Below are 6,423 nucleotides of genomic sequence, written 5' to 3' on the forward strand. Positions count from 1 at the left end.
GCCCCTAGACGCAGAGGAAGGACTGATGGTGGACAGAGCGTGGAGGTGGGTGGAGCAGCAGGAGGCCCTGAGGGCACCTGGGCGGGGAGGGGAGGGGGCGGGCAGCAGAGCACATTCCCCTTTGGAGGAGGCATCCGCGGCCCTGACAGGGGTGGGAAGCAGGGGTTTGGGGTTTGGGGAGAAGAAGCTGCCTTACTGCTACGTCCCTTCGGCCCCTTCAGACCAGGAAGGGTTCCTGGGGCCTCGCTCCCCTGGGCAATCCCAATGGCAGAGGCATTTGTGCCACTGTGTCCCCCTACGATGCCCCTCTAGGGGAACTAGGGCCTTAATTCATAATCCAAAAACGAGCAGTAGACCTAAAATAAAACGGCCCTCGCTGCAGGCTCACGATGTGGACGATAATCACCCGGGAAGAACGGCTGTGCCACGTTGTTTTCAATTTGCATTTTGCAAAGTGTTTAGTGGATATTTGTACGAAAGAACAGCCTGTGGGGTAAACACACAACTTTCCTTTAGGCTGAGAAGGCTGAGGAGATTCTGGGTCGCCGCCCCCACGTCCCACGCCCACGGGGTTCGGCAGTCAGAAGGCTGCCTGCTTCCACTCACTCAATCACTCGCTCATTCATTCCACACACACTTCCTGAGTGCCTCCTGGCTCCAGGGCCCCTGGCTGGGGGTGGGATGCCCACGAGAATGAGCCCAGCCTTGCCCTAGAGAAAGGATCAACTTGAAGTGGGTTAAAGGCACACATGAGGGCTGGGGGGGCCTGAGGGCGGGATGAGCCAGCCTGCAAGGGTAGGACCAGCTTTGCCCAGGTGACCTCAACTGTTGGGTGAAGAGGAAGCTCAGCAGGCCCCCAGTGGGGGAGGGGCATGGATGTGGCCCTGGAGGGATGGAGGAGCACGGGGCATTGGGGGAACTGCAAAGACTGAGGTGAGTCCTGTTTATGGGAGAGAGACGCAGCCACCCAGCAGGCTGCCCCGTTGTTTACCTCTAGGAGGCGCCCCTGAGGGTCTCTGTGTGTCGCTGGCCTCTGTGCAGCACACAAGCTTCATGGCTGCACCTGGTGGTCCTCTGCTTGGGCTGGGGGAAAGCTGGGCCTCAAACGGGAAGGACTCCCCAAAACCAAGTGAGGAGTTTGGGCTGGATCCAGGTGGCAGGAAGCTGTTTTACGTCTTCAGGTAGGAGGGTGACATGATCGGATCGACATTTCAGAAAGGCCACTCTGGCAGCCTGGGGAGAATGTGTTGGAGGCAGAGAGACAGTTGGCTGCCGGAAAATGGCCCTTCTAGAAAGCTTATTTTGCAAATTTGACAAAAGGCTAATTCTTTTCGTCTGCGAAGAGATGCCACAAAGCAGCAAGGAAAAGACCAGTAGAAAAATGGGCAGAGAATATGAGCAACCAGTTCACAGGAAAGGGAATACTAATGGCTTCTAAACACATAAAAAAGAGTCTCAACCTCACTCATAATGAGAAAAACGAAAACTAAATTTATAATCAGCCGATGCCGTGTTTTTCACCCATGGATTGGCAATGCTTAGCGTTTTGACAATACCCTGTGTTGGGCGGATGGGGGATCATACATTGTTGGTGGGACTGAAAATTGGTCCAGGCTTTTGGGAAGGCAATTTGGCAATATCGATTGCAATTTAAAATGTATGTATCCTCTGACCAGTAATTCGACTTCTAGGATGCACTCATACGTGTATGAGAAGACATGCGTACAAGAACGGTGCCTGCAGCACTTTATGTAGTAACAGAGAACTGGAAACAACCCAAATGCACCACGTGGGGACCAGTTAAGCAAACTAAAGTATTATAAGTGATTATAGCGCATCGTCTGCTGGCATGACCTGACGCCGTTAAGAAACTGAGGCCAACGTACATGTTACGCATCCTGCAACAATGTGCAAGAAACGGTGTAGTGGAAAAAGCAGAGTGCAGCTGAGGGTCTGCACACACAGGCCAGAATCCTTGTGGAGGCACAGACTGTCTTTGAAAGGACACACAAAAAACAGAAACCATCGTCTCCAGGGACAGACTGGAGAACTGCGAGACAGGAGTGGAAGGGAAATTACTTGTCACTGTACATCTTTTTGTGCTGGTTTTATTCGTTTTAGCCACATAAATGCATTAATGCTGTGCGTGCATTTGTGTGTGTGTGTGTGTGTGTATCTCTATTGCATATTTTTTTAAAAAAATGATAACAACAAGAAGCCCAGATGGTTGAGTGTCTTTCCCGTGCAGTGAACTCTCATTTATTCCTTGGGGAATAAATCTCCATGTAAGTGAATTTTCTAGATACAATATAAGAATCAAAACTCTATGAAGGCTTTTTTTTTTTAGAGAAATATCTGTAAAATGCATAATATTCTTCCATATTTTTATCAAGTAAAGAATGTGGAATTGTATGAATGTGGATTTGCCCCTGACTACAGGCCACTTTGCTGTCATGGGGCTCTTGTCCCTTCCCCAGGTGCCACTTGACACGCAGCACGAGTGAGCGCATTGGAATGAGAGGGTCATCTCCGGACCCTGGTGGGCAGGCTCCTTCTGGACTGTGGAGCCGGGGGCCCTGGCTTTGGGGCAGACAATCCGGATGTCGTGACACTTTGCTCACACCTCGGGTCCCTGGGTTGATGAGCCCTGGGACATTCTGACCTTCAATGATGTGAGCAGCTGCTTCCCTCTCCCTGCTGTGCCACCTCAGAGCCTCTGTGGCGGCCTCGTGGGCTGGGGCTGGGCGGCCTTAGGCAAGGTGGGAGGCTTCTCTGAACCTCAGTTTCCCCAGCCGTAAAAGGAGAGTGATGCCACCCGCCTCCGCACGACAGCTGGGGTGACTCCGGTGCCTGGGACAAAGCTGGTCCTCCACACATGGTCATGGTTTTTGTCACCACCTTCCCCTCCCCACACTGCCCAGCACATTGTGGCCAGACGCGGAGGCAGCCTCAGTTATCGGAATGTGGCCTCTCCGTGTCCCCTGCCCCATCACTTTGTGCCAAGCTGGGCAGTCCCCAAGGCCTCTCTGCTCTGTAAACCTGGCTGGGCTGGAGTGGCCTCCAGGAAGCAGAGACCAGTGAGGGCTTTCCTCGAGGACTTTATTACACGCAAAGGCTTTTCAGAGAAGCATTGCTGTGCGGTACTATTCAAGGCCTCACCAGTGCCTCCCTTCCTACGCGCTCTGGAACGCCTCCCTTGGCAGGACTCACCCGCCATTTGAGGGAGGAGCCCAACACGGCAGCACCAAGAAGAACTGTCTGGAGTGCCAGCTCCATGAGGCCGAGGTCTCAGACCGGCTTTGACGTGTATAAACCATGCCACTTCGGGCAAGTCACTTCATCTCAGTTTTGAACCTCAGTTTCTTCAACTGTAAAAGGGGGTGATAATAAGAGCATCCATTTCCTGAGCATGTTTCTCAGATTACATGAACGAACACACATGATGTGCCTGGCTTGGTCTAGCCATCGTGTGCCCTCAGTGAATGTGAATCGAGGCTGTGGTTTACATTCCCCCGGGGCCATTGCCTTATGTTAATTGTGACATAACTGCCACCAGCTACAGAAGGAGCTTGGAAGCTGTTCGATTCACCCCTTTGTGCTGGACCCACCCTCCTCAGCAGGCCTATATGCAGGGGCAGGTGGAGCCGGCTTGGCCAGACTGCCTGTCTCTAGGCCAGAGGGCCCTCTGGGGCCTGGACTGAGTGAGTGCTCTGCTCCAGCCTGGGAAGGGCAGACACTCTGTCTGGGATCTTCAGCCATTCTTAGAGCCAGGCCTGGCTCCCACCTCCTCAAGGGGAAACTTCAGCGGTGACCTGCTTTAGACTCGGTTTTCCAGGTGATGGGAAAGCTACCCAAGGAGCTTGGAGCTGAGCTGCAGCCAAGCTGCAGAGCCTAGGACTGGATTTCTTGGTGGGAGGATACACGATATCCCCAATATCTCCCTGCAGCTCCAGAGTCTTAGGAAATCCATGGGCCCTCCCATCATGCTGTGCTTCTCAAATGGACAGTATTGAGGGGGGCGGGGGGTGCTGTGCAGCTGTGTCGTATTTTTGGAGGAACAATTTTATTTGAAGATGGCGGGGGGGGGGTGGTGGAGAAAAACACTTTGATATTGAAACAAATACGAATTCAGACAAAATGATACTATGTGTTCGAGTCCCATTTCACTTTCTTCTACTTGGGTGTACAGGAGGGGTACCTCTCCCAGGGTCCCGTGCACTCAGGTTGGGGCCATGTGACCCGGTTCCGGCCAAGGGCGTGTGGGCCGAGGTGAAGTCAGTGCTCCCTGAACAACCACCCTGCAATCCTCCCGTCTTCTCTTTCTCCCAGAGGCAACTGAGAAGCCCTCACTGAGAGGAAAGAGTGCAGGCTGGCAGCAGCCCGGACCCTGCAGGGAGGAGAGTGATCCTGGAGGGCCACCTGACCCCCATCAGATTTGCACGAGCGAGAAACAAACCTCCGTTGTGCTAAGTCACTATGATTTGGGGAGTTATTTGTTATCTGAGCATCACCTAGTCTATTCTGACTGAAATATGGATATAATATGGAGCTGAAGGCAATATTTACAGGACTTTTAAAGCTAAAGCATGAGGCTTCACGTAAGTGGCTGTGTGAAGTTGGCCTCTGGGCCAGGCCTGCAGACTTCTGACCTGCTGAAGTCTATCTTACTCCAGCACAGACAGTGGTGAACCCAGTGACCCACTGATGCCACAGCGGCTGGCTCCAGAACAGCTCAGAGCAGATCTGTTTAAGTGACATCTGAGGAGCTGTCGAGGGAGAGTGTTTCACAGATCACAAATGTCTGATGATTACAGCCAAGTGAGAAATGAGCCGAGTGCCGGCCTCCGAGGGTCCCCAAAACCATTCTATGGTGGGTGAGTGAAGATGCTCCAATCTGGGAGAGCCTGCTCCTGCCCTGGGCCCTGGGGCGAACCAGCCCAGTGACTGAGCACCATTGCCAGCACAATGCACATGTCTTTCAGGTGTCCAAGTGTCTGGAGCGGTGGCAGGAGTCACGGCTGGGCTCAGGTGGCCTGGGAAGACGCTGCCGTGGTTGTGATTTTGACCAGTTACTTCTCCCAAGCCTGAAGCTTTGTCACAGGGAAGAAGTTGAGAGTGATGATGATGACATTTGATGCTTTTTCTTTACATGCAACCACAGTAGATAAAACAGAGAGCAGCTGAGCTACTCTTGGGCAGTGCGGAATCTAGATTTAAACCCCTGAACTAGAGGCTCCCTGGGCTGGCGCTGGCTTCTGCTCTTCAGAGTCCCTCACTGAGGAGGCCTGAGCTCACACCCCTAACTTGCTGGGCCTTTGGGGCAAGGCCTTTCCCCTCTCTCGGCTTCCCTTGTTCCATTTGTAGAATTGACAGGGTGGAATGCAGCGTTGTGGATACAATCTTATTACAAGCCCATTACATATCAGCGATGAGGCTGGAGCTGCTTGGGTTAAAGGTGGAGGTGGGATCTGAGTGCTGAGGGTGCCACGAGATGCCGCGGCTCCTGGGGGAGGCGGCTGTGTGGAAAGGCCCTTGTGGCCCGGAGAGTCCCTGCTCCCTCCCTGGAAAACGTGCCTGGCCCATGGCAGAGGCCAAGGCTGTTCCAGCCTCACAGGAACCTGGAGCCGCCTCCTGGCCTGGCTGTGGGACCTCAGGTGGCAAACCTGGGTTTCTCCAGCAGGGAGTGGGGGACAGATCCTCGGCATGGCCTAACCATGAGCTGAAGGCACAGGAGTCTAGGACCAAGGGACTGGCACAGGGTAGGAGCCTGAGGAATGCGTAGCACCTGAATGTTTCATAAAATGGTGAACCTGAGGGGTCGAGAGAACAAAGGAGTTACCCAGGGTGGCAGCCTGCCTGGCGGCCCCTCCCTGGGGAGGGGCTGTGCCACAAACGCCTCCCTGATGCCATTGGCTGGTGGTGATTTCCAGGGCGCAGGGATCCCACTGAATTTGTAACTCAAGGCCATCAGTTTTCACTTTCTGCCGGGTGGTCCAGGGTCTGGGAAGTATTCAGAGCAGACAGAGGCTGCCCAAAGGGTCAAGGGGAGAGGTGGTGCCAGGAGGGGTGAGATGTGGAGGAGTGGCCAAGTGCAGCTCAGCTGCTCTCTGTTTTATATATTGCAGTCGTGTGTAAGGAAAAAGTCCCTCTGTTCCTGGGGACTGAGCCCCCAGGCAGCTTCTTGGGCGCAGCTTGAATGGCTCAGTTCTCTAGGGAGCTGCCCCACCTGGAGCGTCCCCTGTGAGGGTAGAGGTTGTGACAGCACCTGCTCTGCCAGGAGCTGCGCGCAGTGGCTGCTGTCCCCGGGAAGCTGGAAGGGGCCACCCTCCTTGCCAGGGCAGGCACCCCTGCCACACAGTCTCCGACAGGTGACCAAATTCTAGGGACATGTCACTTGCCCCCTAAGCGAGACTATCCCCAGCA

This window comes from Equus caballus, chromosome 25, assembly GCF_041296265.1.
Source record: "Equus caballus isolate H_3958 breed thoroughbred chromosome 25, TB-T2T, whole genome shotgun sequence".
Taxonomy (NCBI): Eukaryota; Metazoa; Chordata; class Mammalia; order Perissodactyla; family Equidae; genus Equus; species Equus caballus.